The 18,021-nt window shown below is 41.7% G+C and overlaps 2 long non-coding RNA genes across 4 annotated transcripts; both read left to right on the top strand.

Annotated features, from left to right (window-relative positions):
• Window positions 1–8,032: 8,032 nt before the first annotated feature.
• Window positions 8,033–11,797, top strand: LOC139836204 (uncharacterized). 2 transcript variants are annotated; one of them, XR_011752882.1, is made up of 6 exons: window positions 8,033–8,882; window positions 8,951–9,211; window positions 9,305–9,699; window positions 10,841–11,178; window positions 11,264–11,436; window positions 11,738–11,797. It is a non-coding gene; the product is annotated as an uncharacterized lncRNA (long non-coding RNA). The 2 variants fall into 2 exon arrangements; XR_011752881.1 differs by having other exon boundaries at window positions 9,305–11,178.
• A 111-nt stretch (window positions 11,798–11,908) lies between these two features.
• On the top strand, window positions 11,909–17,560 carry LOC127337196 (uncharacterized). 2 transcript variants are annotated; one of them, XR_011752883.1, is made up of 10 exons: window positions 11,909–11,967; window positions 12,407–12,548; window positions 13,195–13,261; window positions 13,363–13,448; window positions 13,560–13,645; window positions 14,321–14,490; window positions 14,630–14,835; window positions 15,618–16,144; window positions 16,234–16,533; window positions 17,119–17,560. It is a non-coding gene; the product is annotated as an uncharacterized lncRNA (long non-coding RNA). The 2 variants fall into 2 exon arrangements; XR_007873672.2 differs by having other exon boundaries at window positions 13,363–13,444.
• The last annotated feature ends 461 nt before the right edge of the window (window positions 17,561–18,021 follow it).

The following is an 18,021-nucleotide window of genomic DNA, read 5'->3' on the forward strand; positions in this document are numbered from 1 at the left end:
TACCATGTCGTGTCTAGTGTGTTGAACTATGATCCTATCAGCTGTGTCCAGAACTATGATCGTGTCTGTAAAATGTTGTGTCATGAACTTGTGTCGTCTATGATTGTGTTCTTACTTGTGTTATTGATCGTTGGTAACCTCGCCACTGAAGGGAAGAGGTTAGCAGAACCGGATTATGGGCTGCAATCAAACAGTACTGGCGCCGTCTTGGACGCGCAGGGGGCTCCTTCTACTGCTACAAGGTCTGAAAACCGACCTACCAAATGGCCAGAGCCCAAATCTCCACGGGACCGAAAATTCTCTATGGAGGCCACTGATACGTCCATTTTGCATCACTATTTTATATCATAATTTACTGATATTCATTGATATATTTCATATTTAGAGATGATACTTATGTTATTTCACCTATTTTGCATGTTTCATGATTATTGGAGAATTACTCACCGGAGTCAGAATTCTGCTAGAAAAAGCACCGTTAGGATACAATATTTCTAAAGATCAACAATTGACGGAAAATATACCGAAGCTCCTATTTTTCCAGATGACGGAGCCAGCCAAAAGGGGAGGCCGAGGAGGGTCGCCATGGGCCCTCCCCATAGGCTGGAGATACGTCCCCAACGTATCGATAATTTCTTATGTTCCATGCTACTTTATTGATGATACCTACATGTTTTATACATACTTTATGTCATATTTATGCATTTTCCGGCACTAACCTATTAACGAGATGCCGAAGAGCCAGTTGCTGTTTTCTGCTGTTTTTGGTTTCAGAAATCCTAGTAAGGAAATATTCTCGGAATTGGACGAAATCAACGCCCAGGATCTTATTTTTCCACGAAGCTTCCAGAGAACCGGGGGAGATACAAAGTGGGGCGACGAGGCGCCCACACAACAGGGCGGCACGACCCAGGCCTTGGCCGCGCGGCCCTGGCGTGTGGGGCCCTCGTGGCGCCCCCTGACCTACCCTTCCGCCTACTTAAGCCTTCGTCGATAATAGTTCCAGTACCGAGAGCCACGATACGGAAAACCTTCCAGAGACGCCGCCGCCGCCAATCCCATCTCGGGGGATTCAGGAGATCGCCTCCGGCACCCTGCCGTAGAGGGGAATCATCTCCCGGAGGACTCTTCACCGCCATGGTCGCCTTCGGAGTGATGTGTGAGTAGTTCACCCCTGGACTATGGGTCCATAGCAGTAGCTAGATGGTCATCTTCTCCTAATTGTGCTATCATTGTCGGATCTTGTGAGCTGCCTAACATGATCAAGATCATCTATCTGTAATGCTATATGTTGCGTTTGTTGGGATCCGATGAATAGTGAATGCTATGTTATGTTGATTATCAATCTATCATCTATGTGTTGTTTATGATCTTGCATGCTCTCCGTTGCTAGTAGAGGCTCTGGCCAAGTTTTTGCTTGTAACTCCAAGAGGGAGTATTTATGCTCGATAGTGGGTTCATGCCTCCATTAAATCTGGGACAGTGACAGAAAGTTCTAAGGTTGTGGATGTGTTGTTGCCACTAGGGATAAAACATCAATGCTATGTCTAAGGATATATTTGTTGATTACATTACGCACCATACTTAATGCAATTGTCTGTTGTTTGCAACTTAATACTGGAGGGGGTTCGGATGATAACCTGAAGGTGGACTTTTTAGGCATAGATGCATGCTGGATAGCGGTCTATGTACTTTGTCGTAATGCCCAATTAAATCTCACACTACTCATCATAACATGTATGTGCATGGTCATGCCCTCTTTATTTGTCAATTGCCCAACTGTAATTTGTTCACCCAACATGCTTATTCTTATCGGAGAGACACCACTAGTGAACTGTGGACCCCGGTCCATTCTTTACATCGAATACAATCTACTGCAATACTTGTTCTACTGTTCTCTGCAAACATCATCATCCACACTATACATCTAATCCTTTGTTACAGCAAGCCGGTGAGATTCACAACCTCACTGTCACGTTGGGGCAAAGTACTTTGGTTGTGTTGTGCAGGTTCCACGTTGGCGCCGGAATCCCTGGTGTTGCGCCGCACTACACTCCGCCGCCATCAACCTTCAACGTGCTTCTTGGCTCCTACTGGTTCGATAAACCTTGGTTTCTTACTGAGGGAAAACTTGCCGCTGTACACATCACACCTTCCTCTTGGGGTTCCCAACGGACGCGTGTTGTACGCGTATCAAGCTCTTTGTCTGGCGCCGTTGCCGGGGAGATCAAGACACGCTGCAAGGGGAGTCTCCACTTCCAATCTCTTTACTTTGTTTTTGTATTGCTTTATTTTATTTACTATTTTGTTCGCTGCATTATATCAAAACACACGAAAAATTAGTTGCTAGCTTTACTTTATTTACTGTCTTGTTTGCGTTCTCTATATTAAAAACACAAAAAATAGTTACTCGCATTTACTTTATCTAGTTTGCTTTATTTACTATTGCTAAAATGGGTACTCCTGAAAATACTAAGTTGTGTGACTTCACAAACACAAATAATAATGATTTCTTATGCACACCTATTGCTCCACCTGCTACTACAGCAGAATTCTTTGAAATTAAACCTGCTTTACTAAATCTTGTTATGAGAGAGCAATTTTCTGGTGTTAGTTCTGATGATGCTGCTGCCCATCTTAATAATTTTGTTGAACTATGTGAAATGCAAAAGTATAAGGATGTAGATGGTGACATTATAAAATTAAAATTGTTTCCTTTCTCATTAAGAGGAAGAGCTAAAGATTGGTTGCTATCTCTGCCTAAGAATAGTATTGATTCATGGACTAAATGCAAGGATGCTTTTATTGGTAGATATTATCCTCCTGCTAAAATTATATCTTTGAGAAGTAGCATAATGAATTTTAAACAATTGGATAATGAGCATGTTGCCCAAGCATGGGAAAGAATGAAATCTTTGGTTAAAAATTACCCAACCCATGGACTGACTACTTGGATGATCATCCAAACCTTTTATGCAGGACTGAATTTTTCTTCGCGGAACCTATTGGATTCAGCTGCTGGAGGTACCTTTATGTCCATCACTCTAGGCGACACAACAAAGCTTCTTGATAATATGATGATTAATTACTCTGAATGACACACGGAAAGAGCTCCACAAGGTAAGAAGGTAAATTCTGTCGAAGAAACCTCCTCCTTGAGTGATAAGATTGATGATATTATGTCTATGCTTGTGAATGGTAGGAAAAATGTTGATCCTAATAATGTTCCGTTAGCTTCATTGGTTGCCCAAGAAGAACATGTTGATGTGAACTTCATTAAAAATAATAATTACAACAACAATGCTTATCGGAAGAATTCTAGTAACAACTATAGGCCATATCCTTATAATAATGGTAAAGGTTATGGTAATTCTTATGGGAATTCTTACAACAATAATAGGAATACACCCCCTGGACTTGAAGCCATGCTTAAAGAATTTATTAGTACACAAACTGCTTTTAACAAATCTGTTGAAGAAAAGCTTAGGAAAATTGATATACTTGCTTCTAAAGTTGATAGTCTTGCTGCTGATGTTGATCTTTTGAAATCGAAAGTTATGCCTAATGAAAATAAAGATATTAAGTCATTTGCTACAGCAAATGCCATCCAAGTTAGAATTAATGAGAATATAAGATTGATGGCCGAATTGCGTGCTAGGTGGGAGAAAGAAGAAAATGCTAAAGATAACAATGTAGCTAAAGTTTGGACTATTACCACCGCTAGTAATGCTAATGCTTCACATGTTTCTGCACCTCCCACTATTAATGGTAAAATAATTGGTGTTGGCAATGTTTCTACTTCTAATGCAAAGCGTGAAAAACTGCCTGAAACTGCTGAAATTGCCTGTGATAAAACTGCTGAAATTTTTTCTAATGTTGGGGATAATGATCCCATTGCTTTAGATCATAATGGTTTAGATTTTGATGATTGTCACATCTCTGAAGTTATAAAGTTCTTACAAAAACTTGCTAAAAGTCCTAATGCTAGTGCTATAAATTTGGCCTTTACAAAACATATTACGAATGCTCTCATAAAAGCTAGAGAAGAGAAACTAAAACTTGAAACTTCTATTCCTAGGAAGTTAGAGGATGGTTGGGAGCCCATCATTAAGATGAAGGTCAATGACTTTGATTGTAATGCTTTATGTGATCTTGGTGCAAGTATTTCCGTTATGCCTAAGAAAATCTATAATATGCTTGCCTTGCCACCATTGAAAAATTGTTATTTGGATGTTAATCTTGCTGATAATTCTATAAAGAAACATTTGGGGAGGATTGATAATGTTCGCATTACGGTTAAAAACAACCTTGTCCCCGTTGATTTTGTTGTCTTGGATATTGAATGCAATGCATCTTGTCCCATTATATTGGGAAGACCTTTTCTTCGAACTGTTGGTGCTATTATTGATATGAAGGAAGGTAATATTAAATATCAATTTCCTCTCAAGAAAGGTATGGAACACTTCCCTAGAAAGAGAATGAAGTTACCTTTTGATTCTATCATTAGAACAAATTATGATGTTGATACTTCATCTCTTGATAATACTTGATACACACTTTCTGCGCCTAGCTGAAAGGCGTTAAAGAAAAGCGCTTATGGGAGACAACCCATGATTTTACTTCTGCACTTTTGTTTTATATTTGAGTCTTGGAAGTTGCTACTACTGTAGCAACCTCTCCTTATCTTAGTTTTGTTTCATTTTTGTGCCAAGTAAAGTCTTTGATAGTAAGGTTCATACTAGATTTGGATTACTGCGCAGAAACAGATTTCTTGCTGTCACGAATCTGGGTTGAATTCTCTGTAGGCAGATATGTACGCAACTTTCATTCAGAAAATTCTGAAAATTTACGTGACTGATCCTCAGATATGTACGCAACTTTCATTCAATTTGAGCATTTTCATTTGAGCAAGTCTGGTGCCTCTTAGAAATTCGTCTTTACGGACTGTTCTATTTTGACAGATTCTGCCTTTTATTTCACATTGCCTGTTTTGCTATGCTTGATGGATTTCTTTGTTCCATTAACTTTCAGTAGCTTTGTGCAATGTCCAGAAGTGTTAAGAATGATTATGTCACCTCTGAATATGTGAATTTTGATTATGCACTAACCCTCTAATGAGTTGTTTTGAGTTTGGTGTGGAGGAAGTTTTCAAGGATCAAGAGAGGATGATGATACAATATGATCAATGAGAGTGAAAGCTCTAAGCTTGGGGATGCCTGACGTCTACGGGAGCTTCTATTCTTGTAGATAGTGTTGGGCCTCCAAGAGCAGAGGTTTGTAGAACAGCAGCAAGTTTCCCTTAAGTGGATCACCCAAGGTTTATCGATCTCAGGGAGGAAGAGGTCAAAGATATCCCTCTCAAGCAACCCTGCAACCACAAAGCAAGAAGTCTCTTGTGTCCCCAACACACCTAATAGGTGCACTAGTTCGGCGAAGAGATAGTGAAATACAAGTGGTATGAATAAGCAGTAGCAACGGCACCAGAAAAGTGCTTTGCCCAAGACAGTAAACAAGCAGTAGTAACGCAGCAGTAGTAATGCAGTAAAACAGTAAACAAGCGGAGATTCGATGCTTGGAAGCAAGGCCCAGGGATCCTGCTTTCACTAGTGGACACTCTCAACAATGATCACATAATAGGACTACTCTACACTCTTTTGTTGGATGATGAACACCGCTAACTGTGTAGGATTACACGAACCCTCAATGCCGGAGTTAACAAGCTCCACAATATTCAATGTTCATATTTAAATAACCTTAGAGTGTAAGATAGATCAACACAATTACACCAAGAACTAACATAGCATGCACACTGTCACCATCACACTATGAAGGAGGCATAGATCACATCAATACTATCATAGCAATAGTTAACTTCATAATCTACAAGAGATTACAATCATAGCCTACGCCAAGTACTAACACGGATGTACACACTGTCACCATTACACCGTGCAGGAGGAATAGAGTACTTTAATAACATCACTAGAGTAGCACATAGAATAGTAGTGATACAGAACTCATATGAATCTCAATCATGTAAAGCAGCTCATGAGATTATTGTATTGAAGTACATGGGAGAGAGATTAACCACATAGCTACAGCGGAGCCCTCAGCCTCGGGGGTGAATTACTCCCTCCTCATCGTGGAGGCAGCGATGGCGGTGAAGATGGCGGTGGAGACGGTGGTGGAGATGGCTCCGGGGGCAATTCCCCGTCCCGGCAGGGTGCCGGAACAGAGAGTTCTGTCCCCCGAATTGGAGTTTCGCGACGGTGGCGGCGCCCCTGGAGTCTTTCTGGAGTTTCGTCAATTGGTACTGCGTTTTTAGGTCGAAAGGGGTTATATAGGCGAAGAGGCGGCGCAGGAGGGCTGACAGGGTGGCCTCACCCTAGGCCGGCGCGGCCAGGGTCTGGCCCGCGCGGCCCTATGGTGTGGGGCCCCCCTGGCTCTCCTCTGACTCTCCTTCGGTGTTCTGGAGCCTTCCGGGAAAAATAAGATCTTTGGCGTTGATTTCGTCCAATTCCGAGAATATTGCCCGAACAGCCTTTCTGGAACCAAAAACAACAGAAAACAGCAACTGGCCCTTCGGCATCTCGTCAATAGGTTAGTTCCGGAAAACGCATAATAATGACATAAAGTATGCATAAAACATGTAGATATCATCAATAATGTAGCATGGAACATAAGAAATTATCGATACGTCGGAGACGTATCAGCATCCCCAAGCTTAGTTTCTGCTCGTCCCGAGCAGGTAAACGATAACAAAGATAATTTCTGTAGTGACATGCCATCATAAACTTGATCATACTATTTGTAAGCATATGTAGTGAATGCAGCGATCAAAACAATGTATATGACATGAGTAAACAAGTGAATCATATAGCAAAGACTTTTCATGAATAGTACTTTCAAGACAAGCATCAATAAGTCTTGCATAAGAGTTAACTCGTAAAGCAATAATTCAAAGTAAAGGCATTGAAGCAACACAATGGAAGATTAAGTTTCAGCGGTTGCTTTCAACTTGTAACATGTATGTCTCATGGATAATTGTCAATGCAAAGTAATATAACAAGTGCAATATGCAAGTATGTAAGAATCAATGCACAGTTCACACAAACGTTTGCTTCTTGAGGTGGAGAGAGATAGGTGAACTGACTCAACAATAAAAGTAAAAGAATGGCCCTTCAAAGAGGAAAGCATTGATTGCTATATTTGTGCTAGAGCTTTTATTTTGAAAACATAAAGAGAGCATAAAAATAAAGTTTTGAGAGGTGTATGTTGTTGTCAGCGAATGGTAGCGGGTACTCTAACCCCCTTGCCAGACAAACCTTCAAAGAGCGGCTCCCATTTTATTTTATTTTTGGGTGGCACTCCTTCCAACCTTTCTTTCACAAACCATGGCTAACCGAATCCTCGGGTGCCTGCCAACAATCTCATACCATGAATGAGTGCCTTTTTATTTTAGTTTTATTATGATGACACTCCTCCCAACCTTTGCTTTCTCAAGCCATGGCTAACCGAATCCTTCGGGTGCCGTCCAACAATCACATACCATGGAGGAGTGTCTATTTTTGTTAATTAATTTGGGACTGGGAATCCCATTGCCAGCTCTTTTTGCAAAATTATTGGATAAGCGGATGAAGCCACTAATCCATTAGTGAAAGTTGCCCAACAAGATTGAAAGATAAACACCACATACTTCCTCATGAGCTATAAAACATTGACACAAATCAGAGGTGATAAATTTTGAATTGTTTAAAGGTAGCACTCAAGCAATTTACTTTGGAATGGCGGAGAAATACCATGTAGTAGGTAGGTATGGTGGACACAAATGGCATAGTGGTTGGTGATACGTCCAAAACGTATCTACTTTCCCGAACACTTTTGCTATTGGTTTGCCTCTAATTTGTGTATTTTGGATACAACTAACACGGACTAACGCTGTTTTCAGCAGAACTGTTCTGGTGTCTCGTTTTTGTGCAGAAATCCAACTTTCGGGAAAATCCTCGGAATTACTTCTATAAATGTCCCTAGACTACCCGGCCATCCAGAGGTCTGAAAGGGGCAAATGGATCAGCACCGTTCGTTCCACCTGCGCCAGTAATTTTGCTTCCCCGCTTTTCACCTCAACCGTTCAATACGGTAAATGTTTTTTCACCAGTTGCTTCAGGTTCTTGGTGCATGGCAACTGGGCCAGAGCGCGTGCGGGACCTTCAGGCAGAGATAGCGGAGGCAGCTCATTCCCGTCGGTCTTCTCCTATCCATGTGATGCACCGGTGAAAACCTAGCGCCCCAATCCCCCGTCTCGTCTCCTCCTCCAATCCCCTCGCCTCACGCCGCTCCTCCAATCCCCCGCGTCGTCCCTCGCCGCCTCGCCTCCTCGGCTCCTCCCCGAATCCACTCCTACTCTCCTCCTCCCCCAACCTGATGGCGGCAGCAGGTCGGCGAACGTGGTCAGTGGATGGAGGAGAATTTTGTGGAGGCGAGCAGCCGCAGATCGGATTTTTTCGCGGCCGTGGCGGCGCACATGGAGGAACAACGCCCGCTCCTCGTGCTTGCCGCGTAGGAGGTTGGGGAGGACCAGGAGAAGGCACGCGGGGTTGGCCTTGGCTGGCCTGGTTCGTCGCGCGCGCGGGGAGACCGGCGGCGGCGGCCAGGGCCCGTCGACGAGCGCTTCCGCAGGAGGAAAAGAAGAAGAGGAGGTGGCGCTGGGAGACCGGCTATGGCAACGGTCGGCGAGCTCCGCCACGATCGACCACGAGCCGCCACCGCCGTCGGGCCTCTCCCCCTCAACCCACCCAGCGCTGGAGGTGGAGGAGCGGTCAAGGGTGGCGCTGGGACGGAGGAGGAGGAGCATGGATTTGGCGCCGACGAGCTTCTCCACGGTAAGGCCGTCTTCTTCCTCTCAATGCATCTTCCCTCTCCCTCTCTCACTTTCTCTCTTTGTCCACAGATCGGTCCATGCCTGAGATGGCGGGGGCACGGTATGTGTGATGGGGCTGCTCCGTGAAATCCATGGACGGCACCTCGCTGACGGGATCTGGCCCCATTTGGGAGGCTCGTGGGTGGCAGCGACAATGATGTTGTTGGAGAGGATGCGGGAGGAGGAGGGAGACGGAGCTGTGCTGGCCGCTCAGCGCCTCGCCCCCACCCTCGTCGGCTCCCGACGCCAGTCCTACGCTGTGGAGACTACGAGCACGTCTGAGATGGAAAGGTGAGCTCTATCTCGTTTTGTTTCCATGGGATCTGCTGACCCGTAAGGCGTCTGTTGAGGAAGGTGAGGCCTGAGCTCCTTTTTTGCTAACAGGCCAGAGGATTTCCATGGCTAGGAAGCTGGATAAAATCTCCAAGCTGAACTCCCCGGTTGTTTGATTTGATTTGATTTGAGGAGTGGAGTAGAACCACTCACCATTCCCAGGCCATCTCGCCCCCAAACTTTCGTTATTTGAAAACTCATTGATTTGTTTTGCTGAAAATATCAGTGCTCTTTGATGTGATGAGTAGCTTCGTATTCAACTATGCCCTTCGTATTCAACTATGCCTATTCTAATTTGGTTATTTTGTATTTACTGACAGACATGCCAAAGAGACACATGCGACTAAATGAGGTCACCGCCACGCCTGGCCGCGGGTGGTTGGATGATGGCGGCGGTCGCATAGCACGTGCCGAGCAATGGCAGTGAGCGTGCGTCAAGCATGTTGGTAAGGTCAATTAACCGCAGTGACCCTTTAAAAATCAAAATAGAAGTGCTACAACCCTGCGGTTAATTCAAACTTGAACTCAGCGTGTTTCCGTGGTGTTGGCTGTATTTACTGAGCAGCTTATACATAGTAAATTACTGCAATAATCCACATATCATTTATTTGCATTCCTTAAATAGCCTAATGTACTTGTTTGTTAATAAATGGTCAACATGCCTTCTAATGTATAGTTGAAGCACATCTAGAAACATATGTCATATATTCTCCCAACCTAATGTTTTTTCCCTTTGTGGAATGGTGTGCGTGTGTGTGGAAAAAATGGCTTTCCAGTATTCTTGTTTTTGCGTTATCTCTTATAGGATAATTTATATTAGCATACATACCATAGGAAAGGGTCACAGGCTGTAACCATACCTAATCGGCAAGATGAGCACATAATTCACTTGTTTTCTTTGTTTGTTGTACATTAATTAGTTAGTAGTGAACATACTATTTCTGCACATAGCTGCTCTGAACTACGAATGATCATTTGTTGTGTATTCTACCCTTAGAGGATGCTAGCCTACCAGGATACTCTGAAGCAATGAATATTAGTGTTGCCTCTAAATTATCATAACATTCCCTGGATTTAGTGCTTATATGTAGTTTCATTTGGATGTTACTTTTTAGGTCTGCGTTATATTCTTTTTGAGCATTTTTTTTCATGAAAGATTTGTCACGAATCAGTGTGTTGCAGCCTTCATGATGATACCGTTGTATATGCCATATAGCTTTTCTTTTTTACTTTTGTCTCACAAATTTAGAAAAAAGAGTGTAACATTTTTAGAAACTCGATATACATAACCTGATTTGAGTTACCATTCAACCTCTAAGAGAGAAGGTACTGTAGAGTCTTGCGGCGTTTAAGCTTGAAAGAATATATGTAGCCGCCTTCTGTCATACCAAATAATCAGGGAACGTTTTCAAGAAAATCCTTAAACTAGAATTATTGTACAATGTTCCCATGTTGACCATTTCACGTGTCTTTGCAATATTGATAAGCATGATAATGCCTCAGATTTTGTCCTCAGGATTTATGATGATTTATTACTACCACCTAACCTATTTAAGAGATGCCTAATTTGGATTTCTTAAATAACAGTTTCAGAGATACTAAAACACTTTCATAGATGGCTATAAGCTTTGGTTTTGGGTGTCTCTGTTTCGACAAGGTTACCTGTGCCAGGATGAGCATTGGGTGTTCTGATCCATGGGCATGGTTGTTTCCCGTGTGGTTCTGGTTGAGGCCATGTGAGAAAGTTCTGTACTTATCACTTAAAGTACTTGATTGAAATTACTTGCCTTTGTGTCCTTTTGTTCCCTGTTTTGCTCACCAACCTGGACGCTGGAGCGGTGGAGGCTCACTGGAGGTGGATGGCCGGAAGGCCGGCATGCTTAGGAGGCGGGGGTCAGGCGGCGGCGGGGCTGCGGTTCGTTCAGGTTTGCTTCTTCCTCTAATCTCTCTTCTCTTCTCTATTTCTAGGTTGTTAGATCTAACATGTAGAATATATCATGAGACATCCAGGGAAGGCAGAGAAGAAGGAACGGATAAAGGATCCCAACGGCCTCGACTGAGGACGGAGCTCGCGAGGTGGGAGGGGACCTGCTCTAGCGCATCTCCTGTCTCCTTGATGGCGGATGGTTCTTGATGGCGGAGGATTTGGCCGGTGGGTGGTCGCTCAGCTTGGAGCCAAGAAGGTATGTACATCCTCGTAAAAAAGTTTGTGTCCAGTGGATGTCTTCTGCATATACTTGTATTATATGGCTAAGGTTTTGAGAAATCTGTACCGGCAATATTGCAGGGTGTGCTGAGGTATTTAGAGTATTAGTCCCTAGAAATTTGTACTTCGAATGTTGCAGGGTGTGGTGCAGTTTTTAGAGTTACAGTCCTCAGGAATTTGTAGCTGCAATATTGCACGGGGTGGTGCAGTATTTTGAGTTTCAGTTTGAGTGTGTTCTAATCGATTTGCATCCTTATTGATGTATTGATGCATTGCAGGGTGCACTACGGGGCGATGGCGGGGCGGCGAGGCCATGCCCGAGAAAGATATGTCCACTGACGTGCACACTCCAGTCCTGCAGATTCAGGTAGATATGATATTTCCACGTAGGATTTGGATGTTTAGCAGATTCTCTAACAGCGAGCAACCACCATTGTGTTTGTGAACTGCAGGTATGCTCATCCTATTTCTTTCCCTTGCAGATTTCGCTATCTCCATATGCAAACAGGTTGAAATGAGAGTCTTGCGATTGAGCACAGACATTTTGAATTACCTGAGTGTTGTTGCAATTTTCTGCTATTTTATGATATACTGATTTCAGTACCAAAAATTTCAAGCTTGCAACAACATTAATGCTAATTAATGGTAACTTTTATAGGCTAAAACTTGCAGTCACTAATGATCACCTTCAACTTAGCAGATATTTGTATTTGTTCACAGAGAGAAGTTATGTGAATGATTTCAGTGTGCGTTCTCTTCCACAATAGAGTTTTCTCTAGCTCTTTAATAGCTTGTTTGCATTTTTTTTAGTTTCAGTAGGTAGTACAGAAATGATAAAATTTTATGCTTTTGAAAGTTTTTTTTATTTCTAAATGGAAGTATGGAAGGAATCTGTAATATTTTTTTTGTCCTTCATGGAGGATGTGTCATTGTTTCATTTGTTATAGGACGAGGAAGAGGGCGGCATCAGGCAAAAATCAAGAAGGCAACATTTGAAATCCTTTGTGCCCTCCTCTCTGGTGGCTCGTGACTTTCTACCTTCGTCAGGTGTCCGGGATTCCTAGCATCCATGAACATTGCAGCCCATAGGTATCCTCGTGTATGCTCCCCAATCTATTTCCCTTTTTTTATTCCCCATGCTTTCTCGATTATTCGATGCACTTGGGCATCCTCACAACAGTCATAATTTGCACATTATATATGCTCACAACAGTCATTCAATATAGCTCTGCAAGCCAGCAAAAACGAACTGGATTACATGTATGAATATATTCTTTTATTTTCCCTAACCGCGATCAGTGACTTTCTGTAGCCATAGCTCATCATGTGTTAACATGTGACATTTAAACTAATCTTTTTTATGTTAGTGAAGTTTACCGCAAGTTTTACACCTCCTAGCTGTCAACAGTTCATGTTGCAGTCGTGTAGAAAGTGTCAAAATGGTTTGCCAATCCATACGCAATTATGTTTCAAACAAAGTTGTTAGGGAAGTATATTGTTTGGTCTTGTTTGCTAGCAAGACGGTCTTACTGCAATTATTCATTTTATATCTTGTGTTATTTGTTACTGTGTGTGCCTTTCCGAAGTAAAGGAAACAGTTGTGACAGTGCCATGTTCTACTAATGTTGCTTACATTTTATATTGACGTATTCATAGTAGGAAAACTTTCTCACCCTCTCCCTACACGATGTTGTCTCTCATTTCTTCTCATAAATTAATTTTTATTTGCATCTAGGGTTTCGATGTCCAGAAGATTCTTACACGGTCGCCATTGGCGTTCATGGTGCTCATGGATGATGCAAGTATGCCCGTCCTTGACACCTTTTTTCCCTTTTATTTTCCCATATGATATGTCATTGAATTAATTCCATCCGACATTTTGTGTCATTTGATGTCACTGTAGCCCTGCTCCTCGCCATGCCTAGGAGAGGGTGTTGACAAGTTGAGCCCTCAATTGTTGGATGTTACTACCAAAATTGATCCATGTAGGTAGAGCTCCTTTTTCCCTTCTTTGCTTCCCTCAGTTCTTCCCCAAATTGTATTTAGATTTGTTGTATTGGTGTTGTTTTGATTAATATCCGTTGTTTTTGAATAATACAGAGCACCACCTGCAGGAGTTTTCTTATATAATGACCCACAAGTACTTCTTAGGTAGTATGATCTATGAGCTGGATGGAAAATCTGATGTAAGAGTACTATCAATTTGCATACCTAATTATTTCCATGCATACTGCACTTTCTACCCCTAAATGTCTGACTGTTATTGAGAGGAATGGATAAGTAGTAGAGGGCCGATATGGGTGTTCTTGTTTAAATTTATCTTCAGTTCTTCACATGTATTGTTATATTTTCCTCTAAAAATGATTATATGTGTTTGGTCTAACTATTATGAAATTGCTTCCACGTATCAGATCTGTTGAGAAGTTGTGAGATTTCCAAGATGAGTGAAGACTTGGATAAATGGGATGTTTTAATTCTTTTTACTGAGAGAGATAGAGGCTAAGAATAGCACTGTTGCATATATTATTGTTTATATTCTGGTCTAAGAATAGCACATCTTCATTAACAATTCTCCATCTGCACATCTTCACTAAGCCATTTTGTCGATGAAGCTCAGCTAGACCAACATGTATCTTTAGTCAGGTGCCCAAATCAATAGCTGCATTTTTTATTTGCTAAATTTTGGTTTAAAGATGATGAGTTTCAGAATGTTAGTTCGGAGTATTGTGCCACTGTTATTCTCTCTTTGTAGTTGAATAATTAGCAGGACTCCATAGACCCCTTCTTAGCTCTATATGCATTATTGTTCTTTAGTTTTAGCTGTGTTGATTATACCACTTTTGTTTTCTGTCCCATTGCAGCTAAATGATTAGCAAGACCGTTTGGACTGAATAATGTTCCACGTGAGATAAATAGCATAGTGGTGAGGATGTTATTTCCACTCAGCGAAATGGTTCAGCAACTGTGAAATCTGCTGCTTTGATGAAACAAAGAGAGGGTACTGTAATCGTCCCAACTTGTAAGAGAGAAGGTGATGTACAGACTTGCAATTGCTTAACGTTCCAGCCACTTGGACATTAATATATGATGCAAGCTTGCTTTTGTTTCTCTTTATATGATGCAAGCTTATATTTGTTGGTTGCTGATTCGTTTCTCTTTATATGATGCAGGCTTGGTTTCTCCGAGTCGCCATGATAGATCAATTTATTCCAGCCACTGTGGATATTAATACGATGCACATTTTTTTGGCATAGCAATCATTGGTGTCAACCTTTTTCTTGATATTAATAATTGATAGTGTATTTACTCCTATTGCTATATTCTGGACTGTGATATCTTTGTGGCAAGAAGATAATGGCAAGTTTTTAAAGCACTGGTTAGTGATAAGAACACAAATATTCCAATTTTCAGTTAACTGACAAACTATGATTTCTATTATTTGTTGAAGTGATATATGATTGCTAGCTGAATATTCAGTGCTCATAGAACATCGTTTCATCCGTGGATATAGTTCATCATGTATAAATCACTTCAATTACACATTTTCTTTTGTCATTTCAATGATTGTCGTACTGCTATTTTCAGTCTGCTGCAATCCATATGCATAGTCAGCTGATTCTCTTCTTTACATTTGTGTCTGCAAAATATGGTGTAAATCATCCTATTGAACTCGTCCTATATAATTAAGACATGTGATTTGATATTTTTACAGCTATTTGTTCTGATATATAGAGTCAAGGCTTGCTAAGAACTGCTATTATAGCTGATTCTGATACAATAACACAACAAAACTTCTGAGAAATTTATATGTAGTGGCTGATTCAGTGATAGTACTAAATTGTACATTGTAGTACTTGATATACATGATGTACACATGTGCAGACTTTAATAGACACATACATCATGAGCAGATAAAGTTCGAGCTACCATTAAGTAGCATATTAGCCTCTTATGTTCTTTTTGTTTGATAACCTAGAACATAATACTTCTTAATGTTCTTGATTCACTTTGCCCAAGATATATGTAGTGCTTCACCATGAAAAAAAAACCTGGTTTACTTATTATGCACAAAGTTGATTTATTTGGATTGATCCAGAATAACAATATGAAATTTTGATGATTTATAATTTCTGAACTGCACTCTATTCTGCATTGTAGTTTATTTGCAGAGAATGGTTTTGTGATCTTTGGTATTAGTTGAAGAGAATGCTAAAGCATATGGAAGAGTGGTACCTATAATCATGGGATATTGTGGTTTAAGCTTGCTTGAATCTTGTTCCAGCCGAAGAGTAACACTTCCGAAAGGCTTTGATTTTTATTTTTTTTGGAGAACTGAGTCGGTGAATATGAAGGATTCTGATCAGTTACTCCAGTACTATTTCTATGCATTTTGTTTCTTACTAAAAATAAAACCTGCCCAGCTCACTTATGCACATGTATCCCTATTGTTATTCTACATAATTGAGTTTGTGAAATAGTTGGTGATGTTTAGTGTGGTGGCCACTCAGAACTGCTCCATATAGTTTACTTTTGGATTAAAAGGGGGATCAGGGGTTGTTGAAGAACTTTACCGCTACTATCTGCTTGAAGTTACAGAGGGAAATGGACTTCCTTTGATGACATTATGACAAACTATTGTTTTCCTACTCTATAAAGCTTTTCGGCATAGAAATAGAAGACCGCATGTTAGTAAGATCACAATTTCAGTATTTTCCTCTTTTCCGATTATTAAGTTATCTCTTTAATGATCAAGTTATCTCTTTTCTGTGTTCAGAATAGTTGATGTGCCATTGTGGATCGGCATCATGGCGAACGGCAGGCCAAGGCACTGCTGGTGTCGGATTCTGCGGAGACTAGCCTTGGCAGGCAGTAGTTTTCTTTATTTCTGCCAGAGTTCTACGCTAGAGAAAGGAAAACTCTCCCAGTTGGCTTTTCCTCCATCGAATCAAGCCATTATCAAGACATCAACACTTCCCCGTCATGAGACTTCATCCATCTCCATAGTCATCGACAAGCCTCCTAGCTGGACTCCACCCTCAAGAGTCAACATGCTAAGACAGTACAGAATTCTTCCGTTAGTCTAATTTCCGAACCATCCTTAATTCTTTATTACGTATCTATTCTTCAGTGCAACTCCTGAATTTCTATGCACTATGCAATTCATCACACACATGTTAGATTGCAACTATGCAAGCCACTTCAAAAACTGACACGAAAGGGTTGAGATGTTAAGTGTTTTTTAAACCTTGTTACTGTGAACAAACTGTTTTCATACTTGCATAGTGTTTACTAATATATAGTCCTCTGTTCCTTGAGTTTCATCTTTATGTTATTACTTGGTAACTCGAGTACCTTCAAGATTTAGCTTATACCAATGTATCCTATGGAATTAAATAATGGCGGGCATTATGGCCTGTAGGTTATTTGCCTCGCTGGAATGGTTTTTATGGCCAGAATTTCCTAGAAACACATTATCTCGCACCAGGTAGATTTGCTTTCAGATATAGAGATAGTTCATAACTAAAATGGAAATTGGTGTTTGCTAAACAAAAAAATAGCATGCATTCAACTACCATGAATTTATCCGTGACATGATTAATATTTGACAATTACCATGAATTTATCAGTGATATGATTAACATTTCACCATTATTTTTAGGTGTATATAAGAAGAGAGAACGAGTCCACAACCACCGAAGATGCAGTAGGCGATGTTCATGATGACGTGGGATCCCCAGATCCATGCATTGTAGATTCCGATGGCATTACTGCTGGTAAACCATCGGTGGAACGTGAGGGGTACAAAGAGGTCAAGCTCGAGAAGGACCATCCTCGGAGGAGATGAAAGACCCCAAGGCGAAGATGGCAGCCTTGAGTGATGCTTTGAAGGCAGTGGACATCGAGATGGAAGAGTTGGAGTCGAGTGTAATGCACAAGCTATGCATCATATAGTGAATGCACCATGGTGACTGTCAACAATATGTGCACGACTTTAGTAACATATTTTTGTTTCTGTTTTGAGAACATCTTCGGGGACATTTTTGTTTTGGTTTGAGTAGAGTTCGTGGGGACTAATCCAAAACAAATAAATGCGCACGTAATAGATACCTCCTTTTGCATGTCTGGCGTGAGACTTTGCCGGACGCTTGGCCTGCCGTCCTGAGATGATGGCTGCGCCAACAGCGACGTTGGTGATGGTGGATGCTCCCGCATTGCCTTCTACTGTAGCCGAGTCAATCGCTGCTAGATCTACCGGTTCCTCGATGACCGAGCCGATGCTGGCTGACCTGATGACGGTTGGGCCGACGACATAGGCATCCACGACGGTGGACCTCAAAGCACCCGCGCTCATGGTGGATTCTCCAACAACACCTTCACCTCCAACGACCTCCTCCGCTTCAGCAACATTGGCGACCTCGCGGTTCCTCTCATCTTCCACGCCTCCTCCTCTTCCCCTAGCTTCCATGGCTGCCTATTCTATTGGATCCGTGCAAGAAGAAACCTACACTAGCGGCGGAATGAGCGAGATGGAGAGAGGATTTTGGCTATTTTGGGAGTGGTG

This window comes from Lolium perenne, chromosome 2 (genome assembly GCF_019359855.2).
Source record: "Lolium perenne isolate Kyuss_39 chromosome 2, Kyuss_2.0, whole genome shotgun sequence".
NCBI classification, from domain to species: domain Eukaryota; kingdom Viridiplantae; phylum Streptophyta; class Magnoliopsida; order Poales; family Poaceae; genus Lolium; species Lolium perenne.